The sequence below is a fragment of the Cygnus atratus genome, chromosome 24 (assembly GCF_013377495.2).
Source record: "Cygnus atratus isolate AKBS03 ecotype Queensland, Australia chromosome 24, CAtr_DNAZoo_HiC_assembly, whole genome shotgun sequence".
Lineage (NCBI taxonomy): Eukaryota > Metazoa > Chordata > Aves > Anseriformes > Anatidae > Cygnus > Cygnus atratus.
The window spans coordinates 987,686-1,008,050 of NC_066385.1; positions in this window are offsets into that span (position 1 = coordinate 987,686).

The following is a 20,365-nucleotide window of genomic DNA, read 5'->3' on the forward strand; positions in this document are numbered from 1 at the left end:
TAGTTTTCTAAGGAGCATGTCAATAATTGATCTTAAAAGGATTTATGCCTATCTCAGTCATGCTTTCCCTGCCACATTTACTCCAACATATGTCTGCAATCTACAGGGGCAACACAAACAGATCAGCTGTCCAAATGACTGCACTTCAGAGCTAAAAATAACGTACCGAAGTGAATACATTAAGTTCTGTATGCAAAGCGCCTTGTGTTAAGTGTCTGTTTGCACTGCTGCTAAAATGTGTGTTGAAATATCCATGGCCTTGATGTCTTGTATTCACAGAACACGGCTTTGGCAGCCAAAAATACCACCCACTACACATGCTTAAATAGCAGGCATTAATTTGTTTATTTTTTCATTCTCTACTGTTTTGAAGGTCAGGTATTTGCCCACTATACCTAACCAGCTTTCAAACTACAAAACAAAGAGTATTTAAAAGTAGAAAATTAGGGCTTAGAGAGAAGTGTTTCTGAATAGTCATTCAAATCCAAGAGGAAATTTCAATTAGATTATGCTTATTACTCCTTCATATTTGCTTTCTGCTAATCTTTGAGCACTTAAGCACCAAGAACATAAAATAGTCTTTGTGGCCCTCAAAGTGAGAGCTAATGGATGAGCGGTGAGGAGGAGCTGAACCTCCACATGCATCTGGAATTGTCTATTTGCTGAAGCCAGAAAAAAACACAGTTAACTGTCTTTCCTTGCTGTTAGCAATTAATATCAGCTACTGAAGTTGTTTATGGACCAGAAGAAATACTGAAATAGTGGCTGCCTTCACGACTGCTGACAGAAGTCTAGAAGCTCTCAAAAATAAAGGGATTTGCCAGCAAGTTATCAGAGTGATCCGTAACTGCAAATAGACCACGACCTGCAGCATCCAGAACCAAACTGGGACCCATCGCCGACACCTGGTCAAGTCTGGCATCCGAACAAAGGGCTCCTGATCTGCACAGGGCTGTGTTCGTCCCCAGGACTGGTCTGTATGAGCCACCTTCAGACTTTGTGCTAGTGATAACACAAAGCAAGGCGCCTCTTTCCCTTCCGTTAATACCTCCAGTCACATAGCTTTTCTGTGTGCAAGAATCACAGCCCTGGCCTTTCTGTTTCTATGCAAAAGTCAGCCAGAAACTACTGTAACCACAAAGTAATTCTTTTACTTCAGGAGCTGTGGACAATCCATACTGTCAATATTTGCTGCTTTATCTAGTTTGATTACATCCTTTAATATTTTTCCAAGAGATCCACTGGTTTAAACAAAGTTCACTAAAGCTGAATGCTTTACAAGGTTCAGATCTTTTTGTGCACGTTCTTAAGCATTTTCTCAATTTTCTCAATATTTGACTTCTACAATTATTGACTTAGTCCAAAAATGGATGAGTACCCCATGCACATTCATGAACATACCCACCCATGCTCAGATATATTTATTTATTCACGTGCAATGGACATGCATACGTGTTCTCCAAGCACCTTTATTAATACCAAAGGCACCTGAAAGTATTAATAAAATAAACACTGGATATAGGTCTTGCATCTCCAGTAACCGTAGTTCCTAGGTTCATCATCATTCATACACGTATCGTCAAAACACTCCCGTGAGGCAAAGGAAAACTACTTCCCTTATGTAATGGGAGAGCACAGAGTCCGAAGGGTCTGTATGGGGATGGACAGGTGCTCAGCTTCCCCCACTGAAGCTTTTCCCCTGAAACTTAGAGCCCTGATAGTTTTGGCAGGAGTTTGGTACCGAGTCAGAAGACGCAAGGACCATGTGCAAATCTGCTGGACCACTTCCCGTGCTAGCCTCTTCCAATAAATTAACATCTCTTACTGTGTTCCCACAAGAACACCTACAGCATGCATAAAGGGTCTCCAGCCTCTCCATCATGTCACTAAGAGAATTGCTTACAGTTCTACAAAAGGAAATAAAAACTGGAGCCACCAGCTGACATTCTGGCACTCAAAGTCCCCAAAAGTACTCAATCCTTTGCTCTCGAGACACCAGCTGCTCCTTCAGATATCCTCTAGTTACACTTATTTTTCAGCTGGTCACCAACATTATGATATTAAGCTCAGTAGATGAATTAAATGTGTACAAGGGCAGAGAAAGAAACATTCATAAAACTGCATTTTTTAAAATATGCACAGTAATTTTTTGCTGCAAAAACAGATGTGACTTTGCAGAAATTGTGAGTTTTTCATGAAAGATGCAAATGACTGTGTGTGAGGTCACTGGAAATAAAACTGGGTGCTTTCACATTGGCAGGAACTTATTCATGAATGGCTGTTTGTGCCATTCATCCATCCTAGTGTGAGCACAGAGCCAACCTGAAGGCAGAGCAGAATAACCCCGCTAACACACGAGCTCTGTTGTCAGAACAGCATTAGCATGGGCTGACGTGCTCCGCAGCGGTCGGGGCTCTGAGCAGCATGAGCTGGAGGCAGTCGCAGTCAATTTGCCTTCTCTGATATGTGCCGATAGGAAGCACCAACAAGATAAAAAATAAAATTACAAAAATAATAAAAAACCCACAACACTCTAGCAGAAAAGCTGAATTCAGAGGATCCATCCGTCCTGCTGGGGTTTTTTTGTTCGCTCCCTGTTCAGCCAGGCATTTCTCTGGAGCCCACCGCAGGAAAGTGCCGCTCGAGCCTGCTCTGCCTCTCCCATCTTGCTATCTAATGAGACTTTTATATTCTCAAAATGCTCAGGAGGAGCATTTAGTACCCAAATTTAGCAGCGTGCCAGAAGGTAACTGCCCATCCATCACCCGCAGCTTTTCTGCAGTGGCCTCATTCCTTTCCTACCTTCTCTCCACAAGATGTTATCGGTCTGGAGCTTGCACGCTGCCCTGGCAGCAGCAGCAGGAGGGAAAGGAGCTGCAAGAGGCACCTGTGCAATGGGGTTCACCACAAGGAGCCCTGAGAACACAAATAGAAGATGTTTTATTCCTTAATGTTCAAAGAAACCCTAACTTCCTCAGTTACTGTACAGTCCCATCGAGCCTATTCACCGATGCCACGGCAATGTTTTCACACAGGCGTGCATGGGCACCCCAGTTACGTTTCCTTCATCTGAAAACCTTGTCTTGTGGGTTGTCAGCAAACACGACAAAGGTTTTTTAAAAAAAAAAGAGAGAGAGAAAGAGGAGTGCTTCTGACAGCTCACATTAAATGAAAGATGAGGTAAAATGGATTGAAATAAGGAACGAGATGACAGAAGGAGTTTTATCTGATGGAAAGAATTTTAAAGTGGGATGTCTGATAGCCTTCATTAATCATCATCTACAAATAGGAAAAGGCTTCCATTTGGTTCACACCACTCTTCTGTTCTAACGATGCCTGAGAATTCACCGAGAGGTGGCTGTGACCCAGGCCAGGAGCTTGCACAGCCCCCGGCCACGCTCGCAGCGGCTCCAGCAGCGCCCGCAGGCCAGCACGTGCCACAGAGCCAGAATCCGGCCCAAACCGCTGCCGAGCGGCCCCCAGGGCTGCCTTCTCCTCCCCTCGCAGGGTCTCTGTCTTCTCTGCCTGCCCCCGAATGAGCGATAGCTTCTTCTGCTGTGGCACTGGCAGAATTGTCCTAGGCTGGTTGTCTAATTCTTCTAATTGATATTTCCATAATAAGCTTTTTGCTACTGAGAGAATTCACATTAAGTAGCTTTTCTTGTCTGATATTCCTTTTCATTTTTCTTCCTTGTCTGTTACTAACATCTGTTGAACAAAATTGATAACAATAGGAGATCCATTACTGTCATTCCAGGGGTGCACCATCAATCCAGATGTTTTAGAAGTTAAAATAAAAAATATTCTCATGTTCAAAAGGGAGTCAGACACTAAGTACATATGGTCTGTTTCTAAAATACACATATATATGGAAATTGTGTGATATCTAGTTACTCAGCTTAGTACTTTTCATACTTTTCCCCTTTGCTCATCACTTTCTATTTGTTTTCTGTTGTTTGTAGTCAAACCATATTAGCTTTGTTTCATCACTCAGTCATCATGTCAGCTGGCACCAGCCCAGCTTTATCCAGCAAGCATATTCATCTTGACAATGCACCTGGGGTTTTACTCATTCTTACTTTGGCTTTTAATAGACATGTCCCCATGCACTCAATTTATTACCTTGTTTATATCAAAGAGTGAATTGAAGAGTTGTGCACCCTAGTAAATCACCTCAATTATCAAACCCAGCTACTTGACCAAAGTCTTAAAACAACTATAAAGTTATACTTAAAAGTCTGTACTCGACATGAGTTGAGTATACATAAAGATACGTTAGTTTGCATCCCATCAATACATGCCTACCACAGATAAGCAATGCATTTCTAAGAGACTATGTGGTTTTTATAGGAGCAGTTCCTTCAAAGTTCTTTGAGTAGACAGATACTCAAAGCAGCAGGTAAGAGAGAGCCAAGACCTTTGAGGCTGTAATGATGGCTCAGGCTAAGAACCTCCTACAGACGACTGGCTGCATTCAGATACTGCCACTCCACAAACTTCAGCTCTTGGCTGTTAGTATACAAAGTTAAGGTGGATTTTAGCACTCTGGTTGAATTAATAAAAATAAGGCAAGTAGCCTATCATACATGTGTTAGGGAAAATGAATAAAACTACTGTAATCACTGAGAAAAAGTAATCCCAATAAGCTCCTGAAAGTTTCAATACTTCTCCAAAGCCTTATGAGTCTCTTGGTTCTTCAAAATTAAACCAAAAATATAAAAATTATTAGCTTGCTTCTAAGTTTTTTTCCTGGTATTTCTGTTTCTGGTCCAATTGGCAATACCCCAAAAACATTTCCTGGCATTTTAAAATCCTTGCACAAAGGATGTCTGCTTTCTAGCAAGAGGTGCTGCTTAGATGGGGGCAGAAACCATACAAACCAAGGATATTGCAGAGATGAGGTCTGGCTGCAGTCAGACGTTGCTGACATCAGAAAGCTTCTACATTCATCGAAATCATGAGAAAGATGTCAAACTTAATTCATATAGATCCAGGTGCCCTCGAAAATAAGATCCAATCAGTGGGCAAACTTAGGAATCAATGTGATTATTAATGAGTATTGGAGAAAGATGAAGCCTGAACAGATGAATACGCTGAGAAAATCTGAGCTGAACTGCTTCAAAGAGCAACAACAGTGAGGGTTATCAGCAATCACGTATGTCAGCAAACAACAGAACCAACCATTTTGTGGTTATTTGGGAAATCTCCAGTAACTCCCTCTTACACGTTTTGTCAATGCTACACTCTCATTAGGCATCATCTCCTTATTCCATTACTCTGTCAGCAGCAAAAAAAAAAAAAAATGCGGCACACATTGGGAAGCAGATTTGGAAGTGAAGCAGTAATGTTTACTGGCACCTTCTCCAAATAACCCACAAACGTTCTCCCTGACTATAACTGCATTCTGACAAATTTTTCTGTTGGGGAGCCCAAGTTGGCTTTCCTTATTTTTGTGTGGGGTAATTTACAGTTAATTGTTATTTTAAATCCAGTAATTGACAAATACCTCCCAAATTTTCCCCATATCGAGACAGTGAAACTGAAAAAGATGTGATGTAATGAGAGGCAACAGTTGCACCAGTAAGAGACTTCAGGTTAACTGCTTTAAAGCAGCTCCCCCCTCCCCTCATGGGATAATTCCCACTGGGGCTGAGGGGAGGGCGAGGCGTGCAGAACTGTACTGACTACTTTTATTTAAGACCACAATTACCTTAACAGACCACCTTTAAAGGACTCTCAGTTTTCAGCTGTTTGTTAACGACCACTCCATCAACCCCATCTCCGGCAACCCATCCAAGCTGGCAAATATTTGGGTTTATAATTATGTCAGTAAACTCCAGATTTCACATCTCCTGCTCCAGTGCGGGTGCTGAGATCAACATCAGTGCAAGTTCATTTTCTCACTTAGTATTTGCAGACAATCTGTTCTCTTTATTCTGATTGAAAGACGCTGCTACCAAGGACTTGCATTCAGAAAGCACTTTCCCCACCTCTTGGGTGCACACACATCCCACTGGAGCCCAGTTAAACACATGCTTAAATGCTCTCCTGAATTCTAGACCAGGCTCTGATTCAAAACAGGCTGCAGAGGGAAAAAGAGGTCTTTTTGACACGTTATGAGCAATTTTGTTGTTGCCACAAAGTGCTTTTTTTCCCCTCTCCCATCCAGAGGATGAATTGTTCCATTTCATTCCAAATAGATGTCATTAATTCAGGTGTCTATGTTATGAATGTGTATTTTGCTGATATGTTTTGTGTGTCATTCAAGCCAAAGTCTCTCCCATCTCACAGTTCTGCAGCACAACTATCACAGTCTGGAGCCAATTCACCATTGAGAAAAATAATTATCCAAAAAGTAATTAAATTAATTGACCAGGGAAGTGATTTTTGTGAGGCTGTGGGGATAATTAAAACTAACACATGTTTTGATGCATTTATATCATAAAAGCACAGAACCACAAGGTTAACTGGTCTTTTCAGTTCAATTTTTCACCCAGTGCAGCCACCCAGGCATCCCCCTCCCTCCCTATCCAGAAAAAAACACGAACTGGAGTAATAAATATGTATAATGAACATTTTCCTTAATGATCTTTATGTGAATGGGACCCACATTCCAGAGGCTCAAGAGGAACATGACTGAGATTTGCAAAATCATAAAGGCAGAAGATAAGGTCAATGTAGAACTGTTATTCACCAAACCCCTCAAAAGTAGGCTCATTAAAGCTAACAGAGGGTACATTTAAAAAAGATAAAAGGAAAGGTTCTTGAATCATCTTGTTTTAGCTCATTTTTTAGAGCAGGTACTGAACTGGAAATTGCTGCCAGGGGAGGCTGTGAAGATAAAGCATGAAAAAGGAATTAGGTGGATTCTTGCACAAGAAGTCTGCAAACACATACTAAAAGAAATGGGCAGGGATGTGCCCTTAAAACCCCGATTAATGACTGTAAATGCTGGGAGTATGAACAAAAGAAAGTACAAATGCATTCTGCCTCTGATAGGTCTCCTTTCACCACTACAGGAGAGCCAGCACCAACTAGGATCAGACCCAGGCACTGTTTTTGTGTTCTTGTGGTCTGAAAACCAGGCCAGGATGCTTTGGTCCTAGTGACTTGTAAGACTGGAAGTTTCTCTGTGGCATCAATAGGGGAAGAAAAGTCTGCAATCCGACACACCAGTTTCTCTATCCTCATCCTCATCTTTTTCTTTTCCGTATGAAAAGCTAAGACCGTAAATAAAAAGATCAGTGGAGTAACCAGACAGCCACATCACAAGTAGCTATTCACAGGGAGCCGCAGCGAGTCCTTGCAGGAGCTGCTGGATGAGAGCCTGCTTTTGATTTACTTAGAGCAAAAGCATTCACGCAACAGCCAGGGAGAAAGATGAGGGGAGCGCAGAGAAGTTGGGTTAAAAGGAAGCACTAGATTTGCTACCTCATATGTTTTGCTTGGGAAACAACTCGGTGCATCACAACAATGAACGAAACCTGTTTTAAAACCCTTTCTTCTTGGACGTAACACAGCCACGTGTGAGTACAAGCATACGTGCTTGCACGCTCCACTTCTCCACGCTGACTTGGAGAGCCTCAGCCACGCTCCCTGCACTGATGGATCTGTCCCTCTGCACAGCGAGCCCTGGTGGCCCTGTGCCAGGAGATATCCCCCAGCTCCCGGGGGTACCAGGGTGAGACAGGAGTGGTCTCCCTGGACATCCTCACCATGGCTTTGGGGATGGTCGGAAGGGCTCGGACTGCCATAAATGCACCAAGACCTCCTGGAAGCAAGTTTGCTTGTATTAGTGTAAACTTGAAACAACAAACGTGAGCAGCAGAAGAGGGATGGACAGTCTTAATTAACTGTTTCTTGTGGCATATTCTCGATCATTTGGTTGATATTTCTGCAGTCCATTAAAAACTTCATTAAATTTACTTGCCTCGCAGGCATTTCTACCTCTCATAATCAGCCTCATTCCTGTCAAAGATGAATTGCTTAATGGGATAAGCTGATCCTATACAAATGGAGCTTGCTTTGAACTTGTGCTGATAAGTAGCATTACACTAAGGCACCAGACAGAAGGTTTCTCTGTTTTTTATCTTTGTAGTGATATGGCACAAAATAAAAATGGGTGCCACTTCGCTACCTGAGCTGCATTCATCAGGCTGTGCAGAGATAGAACATACTCGTCTTCAAGTGAAATAAACAAAACTAGAGCACTTCACTTAAAGAAACTTTCTGTTCTTTGATGTCTGTGTTTACTACTGATGTGTTGCAGCTCCCAACACAACGCTCTCGAGATTAGGATATCCACGAGACCAAAACCAAGCCCTCCTTCTGCAGACAAACATGCAAGGGCATGTGCGCTTCTAAAGGGGCAGGTGACTTTCCGCTGAATCCATGTGCAGTTGGTGCAATGGTTAACGGGCATTTTGACTTCAGAATCTATGTATTTACTTGTATTCCAATATTTTTTCTTTGAAGTTTGGCCTGAAAGTTCATCAGGCTGCTCTAGTGAAAGACATTGGTTTCCATCAGAAGAGGTGGTTGGGCACCACCGGCTCAGTGGAGCCGAGCCAGGTGGCAGCCAGTGGCTGGAAAGGGACTTGGGGGAAAAGCATAAGAAATGAGACAAGTGTAAAATAATCTTATCCTTAGTCCATTACATTTAGTGACAATGAGTCCCACAGTTTAATTTATTGTTTTACACCCTCTCTTGATAGTTGTACTATATACATTAGGGTTTTGTTGTTGTTGTTTTATTTTATGAGAAACAGCTAATAGGAGTTCATACATTCTACACCTATCAGGACTTCACAGCTTCCCAACCTCTCTGCCTCTGTCATCCCTTCTCCAAACAAGGGAAGTTCTCCGTTACACCTTCTCACCTTCCTTGAACCAGAACAAGATGTCTGAGACTGTTTCTGATTCCACTGTTTTATGATGTTGTCCCATCTTGCTTAAGTTGTTTTTTATTATGAGTCATCCCACGGAAATTAGACCAATGGGACTCCTTAATATTGTGTCATGGTTGGAGAAACCAGAATCTAGCTCCGTAATTACAGTAACTATGACGCTTTAATGTTGATGTGGGTGTAATCTTTTAATTAACACACATTTTTAAATGTGCTTAATTCTTATGACAAAAAAGCATTGAAACTTAATGCACTAACTCAATAACAGCATAACCTACTTTCTTTCAAATAAGAAAGCAGGGAGTTTAGACATCAATGCATCATCTGCTAATGAGTTGTAATTCCGTATTAATTTATCTACCAGCTGATTCGATATGAGAGATTTACAAAATGTTAGAGATTATGGTTGCAGAAAAACAGCTCATCAGGAAAAAAATAAGTTATTAAATTTTTCTCTGTGGTGCACCTGGAATAATTAATTAGTTGGCATTTAAATGAAATTCATAAAAAATTAGATCTCAATTGACGAATTATAACATTAGCAATAACACACAACACAAGAGAGCATTCGTCTGCAGAGCCCAGGAAAGAACAAGAGTTTTATGAAAACCATTAATAAGGCAGAGCCGAGCCTTACGAGGCACGTTTCTCTGCTTCATGCTGGGGAGCCGGTGGGAGCAGAGGGATCTGCTTTCCTCCTGCTGGGAGCGGTCCCTGCTCTCCGGACAAACACCTGCCAGCGGGCTGCCTGCAATGCACATCCCTTCCTTAAACATGTTCTCTGCTTTACCAAAGTTAGGAGGCCTGTAAGAACCGCAGGGTCGACTGCCCAGCACGAGAAAGGCCGCAGAGGACTGCTGCATTGGGGGAGCTGCTTCCCGTGGTGCAGAGGCAGACCCAAGCTGCTCTTGCTTTCCAGGAGAGCCCCAGCAACCTGTCCTGGTTCAGCTGGCGTAAAAACCTGCTGTATTAGGCCCTATAAATAGTTGATGTGCACATACAGCACGATTTCTAAAATGTGGACTTAAATCCTCTGGGTTTATAGTTTTCAGAAGAGAGCTCTGACTCCTTTACCACCCGCTATCTGCATTGCCACAGCAGTAAAGCGGCGCCAGTGCTGCTCAGCTTTCTAAAGCAGTCCCAGATTTAGAGAGGAGAGTATTGGTATAAATTCTTCGTATTAGTCTCATGCATGTCTGAGTTTGGGCTCTTATTCAGAAGTCCTATCAACACCCTCCTTTTAACCAGAAAATAAGATTTTTATTTTTTTCCCAGAAAAGTATCCAAATGCTCTGTGCTTAACGGATTTGAGGGACCACAGAACTACAGATACAGGACATCAAGAAGTATAACTGAAACAAATGCCTTATATATATACATACACACACACGTGTTTCAAGTAGGTCAGATTATATCCATGTTTTCCTGGCAGTTACTTGTTACTTTTGATAAAAATTCTTGTCGTCCCAGCTCCCCTTGATACACAGATCGACATTTACAGAGGACTTTATGTACTGTGCACTGTCCACACACCCCGAGCTACACCCACATTTCCGTACATTAATACCCAAACAAGACCGACCCACATGAACAATCTACCCACACCTTTTCGGACGTCACCCAGCAGGAAAAACAAACAAAAACCCAAATAAGACTCTTTCTTCCTCTACCTCTTAGCTCCTTTACTAGCTTTTCAGTATTACCTGGTAAGCACAAAGCTGGGGCTGTGCCTCAGCTCCAGCTCTTGCTGCACCTGGTTCATACATTTCTTGCAAGCAAAGTCTGCGTGAAGGGACAAACACTGATGCTTGCTAAGCACCAGCTTTGCAATGATGCTGTTACAGCAGACTCCAGACAGCCACGAAGCCACCCAGCTTCCCCCCGGGGCCCCTCCTGCGTCTCTGTGCCACCCACAGCTGAGAGCAGCTCTGCTCAGGGCAGCCCAACACGAAGCTTGCCACTTGGGCACCCAAGCGCCAGGCTATGTCAGGAAGGTTTCTCTGTTTCCTCACAGCCCGCCCCTCCTGCAGCAGTTCCTGCAGCGAGAAGGGTGGGAGATGCAAACACAGGTGCCTGGAGAAAAGGTTTGGGTGCTGAGGAGAAGCCCAGCTCAGGAGCAGGACTGGTGGCTGGGCTGCAGGGACACATTCACATCCCCATGTGGTGACAGGGACCACGTTGCCTTTCCTGAGACCCCAGGGGTTTGGGTGCTCAGCCCCAAGCCCCTTCTTGGTTTCCAGGAGGGAAAAATTGCACTGGGGAGGGCTGAGCTGCCGAGGGAGGCTCAGCGCTCCCTTTTATGCATCGCCAGCAGTAATCAAGTGCACGTGCAGGCCAGATTATTTCCTCGCTTACATCTGTGCAACCCCATTACCCTTTAGTGCAGCCGCACAGGCACAACCAAGGGCACGATCTGAAGACAATGCAGCCGAACAGAGCTGCTCCTGCCTCAGCCTTGCAGCACCGCTCTGCCAAGCGCCTTTAATGCAAAGCTCCGGCAAGCGCATGGCCAGCAAGGGGGAGAAACACACACCGCAGAGACAATAAAGTACAATGTGAAACGTAACACCATTGTTTCACCACAGGATTTGAGGCGGTGGAAACAGTCCCGCTAATTGAGGTAACGTGTTCGGGAAGGAGGCGACCTCCATCCGCTGCCCCTAAAAGCCTTCTGCAGGCACCGCGGCTCCCCGCAGCAGCTGGACTCCCGCGCAAGGCGTTTCATGGAAAAGTACCTCATCTTGTACTCGCTGCCTCTGTAAACAAGTCATAACAACGCAATTACCGTGAGGGTCCCCTGTGCTCTGCTTGTCTGTATATAATATTGCCAATTTAAAAAACAAAAGAGATTCTCAGAAGTTCAGAGAATTGCCCACCTCCCTCCAAGTAGAATCTAAATGGAGTTTTCTGCACTACCCATCTGTTCATTTTATATATGTCCTTTTTTTTTTTTTTTCAAGATTAGATTGTTTTACTCATCTTTATACAGATCCATAGAGCTTCTGTAAGAGTAATCTGTGCCAGACTCAAGGCCATAGTGGAAGATCCCCACTCCTGCCTTAACAGAGCAGCTTTCATTATTATGCAAACATTTTAAAAAAAAAAGCAGGCCCAAAATACCAAATACTTCTCCCAATTATGAGAGTTATAGGTAACTCCTATGATGTTATCAAGGAAAAAATTAAAAAAAAACCACATTGCCAGTAGGTACAGAAGCGGGTAAGCCCTGTTGCTGATGCTCATTTGCTCACGTGCAGGCTGCTCGCCCAGTCACACCCCATGCAGGCAAGGCAAATCCACCATGTGCCACGTTCCCCGTGGGAAGATCCCTCGCTGCCTTGGAGGTGCCCACATACACACAAAAGGGACTGCACTTCAGCTAATATTAGCAGAAACAGATGTTTGTGGCAGAGTTTACTTGGCCTTTTCGGTTTAAGAGAAGGATTAATAAATTAATAGGGTCATCCAGGAGGAATTGCCTTTAATTTGAGTGGATATAAAAGGAAAAAGAGCAAGCTTGTTCCCCAAGTTTTGCATTCATGAATGCTGGGAGCAGATTTCAATGAGAGAACAGAAATAATCTTTTTGGGTGTTTTCAGCTCACTGGCATAAAGTAATTAGTGATGGTTTTCCATTTATTCACCTTCCAATGAAATAGGCCTGTGACCTTTTCCAACACAGGCAATGTTCATAACAAATGGACAATAAAACAATTACAGGGCAGGGGAATAAACCACGCAGGCCTTTGCTCTGCCCAGATGCTGTGGAGTTGCACATCAAATGCGATTCTCTGGTTTTGTGCAGCGGATTCAAGCTGCAGCTGCAGAATGGAGCAAAGTGCTCCTGTGGCAGTCTGCATCTTCATTTCGTGATGGAGAGAGATGCGCTGGAAATGTCAGACAAGAAATTGCGTTCCCGTAACTGCCACCAAGACAATTCTAGAGACAGGGAAAATATAAACTTGGAGGTTGATTTCATCCCATTGGAAAGATTTTTTTTCCTGCTGGAAAAATACACATAGCAATTGAAAAGCTCCTGGTGCCAACAGGCATCATGAGGAACAGTCGCTGCAGTCATGTCAGGGATCCTGCTTCTCTCTCCACCTCATTTTTGGAGATTTGAGTACAAACAGCTGGTGACAACTCCAAGGAGAGCAAAAACTTCCATTTGAAAAATGGCAAGATTTGTTTGTGCAAACTTTCCTGTCTCCTTTCGTCCTTTTTTCTTCCAGAATAAACATCTGAAACCTGTGAAGCCCACATTCAAAAGCAAGAGTCAGAGGCTTTAAAGAGAAATAACGAATAAACAACTTTAACCTCAGTCTCGTCTTCCACCTAGACACAACATGTCACTCTGTAAGCCAAAAATTCAGGCTCATGGGGTATCGCACTTTTATCTTCCACCATGACAGCTTGAGCTTTGCACAGCTTCTGTGTCCATACTTCCTCTGCAAGGATGTAGGAGAGACAGCTCTGATTAATGCATAGCAGGTGAGGGAAGACACGCTTCCTCCCCGGAAAGGAGGTTAGTTTGTTCGCACTTACAGAGCCCCAGCCGAGCGCAGCGCCCAGGGAAGTGTCACACTTGCAAATGAGCACTTCACAAGCCCCAGCGAACGCACTGGCCATCGGGCAGCCATATGGCTTGCTAACACACCCACTGTGCCGCAAGGCTGCTACACCTCACGGGCTAGCACGGTTTGGTTACCGTCACTGTCCGGATGGCATGGGCGAGGAACAGACGAGCAAAAAGAAGTGGGGCAGAGGACGAGGCCAATGGCACGTGTCACTAAGCCAAGGACAGCAGCAGAGAGGTACGACAACAAGAACCACCTTCGGTGGGGAGAAATCACACCAAGGAAATTAAGCCCAAGAAATGTAAATTCGAGGCAGTTTGTCTCCTACCACAGGGAAAGCTGAGCTCCCAGCCAGGCTTCCTGCATGAGATGGCTGTACGGCCAGTGCTGCTGCTTGAAAGGGCCAAAGATCTCGGCAGCAGTATAAGCTACCTCACGTCTGATAAAAAAGCAAGCAAATGTACTTTAAGTGAACAGATGCCTTCTTGTGTGCGTTAATGCAGTGCATAAATGCCAAGGTTTTCCCTGTGCCTCCTCCTATTTCTTAACCTCCAGATCCAAGACCAGATGGGCTAGCGGCTCATTCCTTGCTGTCATTCCCTACCCTTCTCCATAGCAGAGAGGAGAAGATGCAAGTTGACAGTGTCTAGATTATTTATAAGGATTAACTCCCACGGGGCTCCCCCGACGTGCAGCAAACACTTGTTATTATGCTATCCCACCCTGGTGAAAACCACTCAGAGCTGATGCAGTAATCAGCTGTCCACGGAACAAGGTCCGTTAGAAAACCTAGGAGGCTCGAGCACACAGACGGCGTGGTGACTTGTGGTTTGCTCTCACTCCCCTGTGGGCCTCATTTCCTTTCCAGGTCTCACTCGAACAGACTAACAGCAGCAAGAGTAGGCGCTTCTCGACAATATTAGACCACGTTGCAAAGCTGCGTGTGCTTCTTTCAGGAACAGACCACCCCTGATTTTTACCTTTCAGTGCCTGGGCACACTCAAACAGGGATTTTTAGCTTTTGTATTGACCCTTCTTACTGAGTTTATCAGTATAATACCTCTAAAGCCAGAGCAGATGTTTTAGTGCAAGCACTGTAACCTTTCCAGAGGTTGAGGTAAGGTGAAGTCCCACAGCTGCAGCAAATGCTGGGCACTGACTCATCCTATCAGCAGACAGCCTCGGGCTGCCAACCCAAACAAATTTTAAAAATCTAATCAGGGCCAAACAAGGTAGATAATTCGGTGGATATTCCCTGGACATTTCCAAAATCCTGTCTGCTTTTCACGAGGAAGCAGGGTGGGAAGGGCAGTACCGTGGCTGACCTGGTGTTGGGGGAGCAGCAGTGCTGCCCGGGAGGTCCCACGCAGCTCACCCCGGGCACGGCTGCAAAATAAAGCCGGCTGAGCACTGCTGGGCTGGGCTGCTCCCAGCAGCAAGGTGCGATGGCTGATGTCGGCGTACAGCACTGGGCAATCGGAGGATGCAAGCTAGTGCATGATGCGATGGTCCATTCTGGTTTTGGACACATTGAAATCCGTGTTGCACTTTGCTACTGAGAAAAAGAGGCTTTTCTTCTTAGAAATCAGCTAAGCTTCTATAAGAGAAAGGGGAAAAAAATACATAGCGCAATTGTGCTTAGCCAGCCTCACAGCTTTGGGAAGAGTATTTCCATCAGGCCTGATCTTGCAGCACAGTATAAGCAAAGGGTTAGGATCATCTGCAAAGATCGCACTAGGGAGAACACTATACAGTACCCCATAATTTGCAAGAAACCCCATTAATGCTAAAACAATAACCCTCTGCACATGTACTCCTACACAACCCTACCAGCCCTGCACCATGGAGGCTCAGCAGCTTCTGCATTCACAGTCAATGTAGGTGGGTTAAAGAAAGGGAAACATATTCTTTTGCTATGCAGAGAAAAGCTCCAGCAACAAACGGAAAGCTGTGGAAGCCCCGGCTGGGGAGCCCAGCACGGAGCGAGGGGTGTTTGTGGAGGCAGTGGATCAGGCTTCAAGCTACTGCTCTGTGCCAGGCTGCAGCTAATTACCATTATTTCACCCTCAAATTTTAAGTTCCATTTAACTCAGTTTAAACTCCAGCGCAAACCTTTGGAAAGAAACAAAGCAGGGGGCTGCGGACCCAGGGCGCTGCGTGGGAGCAAACTCGCCAGCTGCCTCGGCAGGCACTGGTCCCCCAGGGGCACGTTCAGGAATTCTTCCTCCCTGCACCCGCAGCAGCTGTTCAAACAGCTCATTTCAACAGCAGCGATGAAACAGAGGTGCTAGGGCTTGGAAGCATGGTCCAGATGGGCACAGCTCATACTGGGCGGGCTGGCTCAGAGCAAGGACCTGCAGCTCCGCTGCAGCCCGCTTCGTGGAGGCTCCCGTTGCACTCTGCGGTATGATAGGAGCTCATCTGTCAGAAGCACATTTAGCAACATGACTAATCCCTTCCTCTGATGGTTCTCGGTCCCACAAGGGAGTATATCCAAGGGAGCATTTCATCTTGTTACAGGTTTTCCTTTGAGATAGGTATGTGCAAAACCAAAGAAAAATCTCCGTGATCCAGGCAGCCCCACTAGTTGGTATGGGCTGTCGTGGTTTGCTCCTGACTGAACTTCCTTTGCGTTAGGAAGTCCAGTCTTCAGAAACATTAGTTGAAGCTCAAAACATAGTTGAGTTATTTTCGCTACTGTAGAAAGGTATACACCCAACAGCATGCTCAATGCTTAGTGTTCGCCCAAACTTGTACATAAAATTAACCCAACAGACAATAAATGCCACAAATAATTCTCATGCTTCCAGAGAAAATCAATGTCCTTATCAACAGCAAACGGTAGCTGCAGTTATGAATATTTAACATACAGCATTGCTGTGAGTTTAGAAATGCCTTGTATACCCTATCTCAGCCCTGTAATAAACCCTAAGGTCTTATGGGATTTTTTTTTAATGAAAAGAAATAAAAAAGCATTAAAGCTAAGTCATTAAGTGCTGGAAGTAGTAGCAAATGCCAATTGCAATCTGTACAACCCATCAGTATAACCCAGCTGTAAGTCAGGGCCACTTCCTAATGTACAACAAATTTATTCTCTGTGTATGATAAAGCCATAAAGTGTTCTTCGCATTGCTAAATAAACAGCAAGTGTGGTTCATTAGGATGACACCAGTCCTTGAGAACCAAAACAAAGCACAGGTCTAAAAGCGAGGGCAGGCCCGTCCTTGCCAGCACAGCCGCGCTGTTGGCTGCAGTGCACGAAGGCACGCGGGCCCAACGAGCTTTCGTCCGCTTGGACCTCGCTCCCCAGGCTCTGCCCGGCCACAGCCCCCGGCGCTCTCAGGACCAGACCTTGTACCCCGCAAACAAACCTGCAAAGGCTGTGCTGATGTGATCTGCGCTGATGTGATCAGCACGCTGGCCAAAGGGCGTTGCTCTCTCCCATTTACCCTCTGGCCTTTCAGTCCACGCGGTTTCAGTTCCTGAAGTCCTTCCCCATGACCACAGGGGCTCACAGTTCCAGCAGAGCCACACCAGCCCCGCACCGCTGCGCACTCCTGCAGGGAGAGCACGGAGCTCTCCCTTGTTCATCTCTCCGGGAACCCTGCTGGAAGCTTTCAGCACCTTGTTCCCAAGCAGATATTGGAGAGCTGCCTTGCTGCTGGTGTTCCTCTGTTCCCTCTCACTTGCCAGCTAAAGCCTCGAAGTTTACAGACCAGCACTGAAAATAAACCACCAACAGCAGCAATGCGTCCGATTGCACTTCCCCAGACTCAGGAGCCATTACAGCTCCTTCTAATGCAGTTCTGGAATTGAAGATTCCTGGTTTTGTTTCTCCAAAAATCTTTTAGAATCATCGAATTTATAAAATTATAAATAATTAGCATCCAGCCTTTCAGAAATTGTAATTTTATAGCTGCATCCAGATTTAAAAAGAAGCTGAAATGTGTTTTTTTCTAGAAACATTAAGTCCTGAAATCTTCAAAGCTCCCATGCCAAAGCCTTGGCACTCGGGGATGAGCGCTGGGGCACGTCCCACACTCAGGACACGGCACATGGGGCAGCCGGAGGGCAGGGTACCACGATCCTGGGCAACTCAGAACCACGTTGATAAACGCACACACATCGAGCCCCCCCGCCTGCGCAAAGGCCGCTGAGCCCCAGGACTGCATGGCCCAGCCCCGCAACCTGTGGGGGCCTGGGGTGAAAGCATCGGAATGAATATTATTTGCTGTTCTTCACACCATCTATCTTGGAAGTCCAGGGCCTCACATCACTTCCAGTTTGCATACTGAAATTTTCCATGGACGCTGCCCAACGCCCCGCCAGTGGCTGGGCAGGAAGCAAAGTGCAATGTTGAACGAAAGCTCAGCGTTAAAGTTTCCCTGAAGTAAATGACTTGTATGCATAAATTACTTGGGGAGTCGTCAATAAAACCATCCACAAATTTTGTCAAATAGAAGAGTAATTATGGCTTCTGCTTGTTAGTAATAAAACGATACATTAGCCAAGCTTACACAAAACACAAACACCTTCTGATTTCATTGAAGATTAATGCTAATGTGCCAAATTGCCAGAGTAAATTTAATTGCTCTTTTTTATCTTCATTAAATGATAAGCAGCAGCCGCAGAAATGGTTCTTGTGACCTTGGATTAACATAGACCTTCAGTCACAGCCCAGTCTCCTGCTTTTCTTTCTAGCCCAGTAACTTCACTGGGGGCTGCAGCATCCCAGCTGCCCCTCCCAGTCCAAGCATGCCCTGCAGAGCCCCTGCTCCAGGGCTCGTGCCTGATGGGGCACAGCCAGCCCCCCACAATCCAATAAAGTTATTTTTGCTTTTTTGTGACCACCTAAAGCTGAACACGTTTCTTCAAAGATGTGACTCTTTTTCTTTCCCCATTTGTGTTTTGCAACAATATATGTGCAGAAGAAAAATATTGCACAGCTACTTCCCATCGCCATAGCAACCTCCTGCTCTGGCTCCAATTGATAAATACTTGGCAAATCCCCGTTACTGTAGGTTAGCTGTTGCAAAAATCATCCACTATCACTTGCAAATAACTGCACAAAACATTTAAAATGTTTTCTAGGTGAAGAGTAATGGCCTGATTTTAGCCCTTGTACACTTGAGCTTCTATTATTCACCGTGGTTTTTCAGACAGCAAATAATTGCAGACAGCTTAATTCATCTCTACGTCCAAGTAGTGCATTTGCAGATTTCTCCTAAGCCTTTTGATAGCTAAATGGCTTCATGCGAGATTACGGGAGAGTGAGAGCACAAATCCCACCTACAATCATTCACTGCTAAGAGAAAGCTGCTGTTGCACATCTGTCCCTATCTGCTCCTCCTGCTGCACAAACCCCACTCTACAATACAGAGAGGAAAGATAGCAAAGAAACATCCCTGCTAAACTCCTGGGGCTCAGACCGGGGTAGGACTGAGCAGAGGAACCAGGGAAGGCTTCCACATTTGTATTTGTGAAGAGACAGAACCACAGTGCCCAGATGAACTGGAAGTCCCTGTACAAAGCAACTGGTCTTCCCCCTCCTTATCTGTTCATTAATGGAATCTGTCCTCTAACTTCAGCCGCACTGAGTCAGCACGAGCCTACCGTCCCTACTGAAAGGGCCCTCCAGGCAAAGTTCAAATGACCAATTAGTGTCTCTATGTACTTTAAAGCTGCTTTCCCAGCTTGCCAAGGCTGAGTCAGTAACCTTTAAAAATGTAAAGCTTATCGTGGGATGCTTGCAACCGCATCCTCAAACATCACTGTCTGGTGATGCGAATGTGTTGCTGGGGCTTGCTGTCTCATTTTCTCCTATGCCATCAGTGATTTAAAGCCTGTGCTACGCTCTGCAGCATACAAAATAAATCCCAGCCTGGGGTGAATTGGCTGGGACGAGATGCGGAGCACTGCCCTGGGGAAGCGACGCTGGTGCGAACCACTTCTGCTTCTCTTTGGGCTCTCCAGACATCATGTGTCAGGACAGATGCCCAACGCTCCACCTGCCGTTTCAGCCCCCGCACACCACTCCAAGTGAAACACCCTAGGAAGAAAGCTGGGCTGCCTTCCACCCAGAGCGTGAAGGGAGCGGCAGACCACCGGGACACCCAGGAGGTCACGGGCGATCGCACGCTCAGCACTAACGAGGCCGGGGCAAGTGCCGCCAGACCAGGCCATCCGGAAAGTCATTAGGTCTGGTTCTGAAGATCCAGGGAAGGGAGTAGTTAGCCAAACTTTCCCAGTAGCTAATGAGCCTCAAAGTTCAAAATTTCTACCTTGTTAATTGGATTTTTCTGGCTTCATTTTAAAGCTATTTGGTCTTTGTGCCTTTCTCTGAAGAAAAAGCCTTTCAGTACCTGGTGCTTCCTCCCTGTGAAGGTACTTATCCAGTGAAATTAAGTTACAAGCTTCTTTTCGATAAGATAAACAGACTGAGCTCCTTGAGTCTATCACTGTAAAATATTCTCTCCAGCACTTAATTCTTTATGAATCTTTTCAGCTCAGTGACATGGCAGCAGAAAGGTAAAAATCAGGAAGAAAAAAAAAAGGCAGAAAAATGAGACCCACTACAGGAGATAAAGGGATGTGCTATCTGAGGGAGTGGATAGTCCAGGATATCACAAAAGATGCTAAAGTCATTATACAACTATAGTACAAAATTACTCCCCAAACCTTACCGCCGTGCAGGGCTGCCGCACTGCGTGGGGAAAGGCAGAGCCAGCAGACGGGAAGCTGCCTTATGCCAGCTCGCGATAAATGCACACATTCTGTATTTCTTAAAGCATCTGAGACAGGGAGCTTGAGTCAGACTGATAAGATGGGTTGTCCTTTTAGTCAGGAATGTCAACATGGATTTCAACATGTTCTCACAAAAACT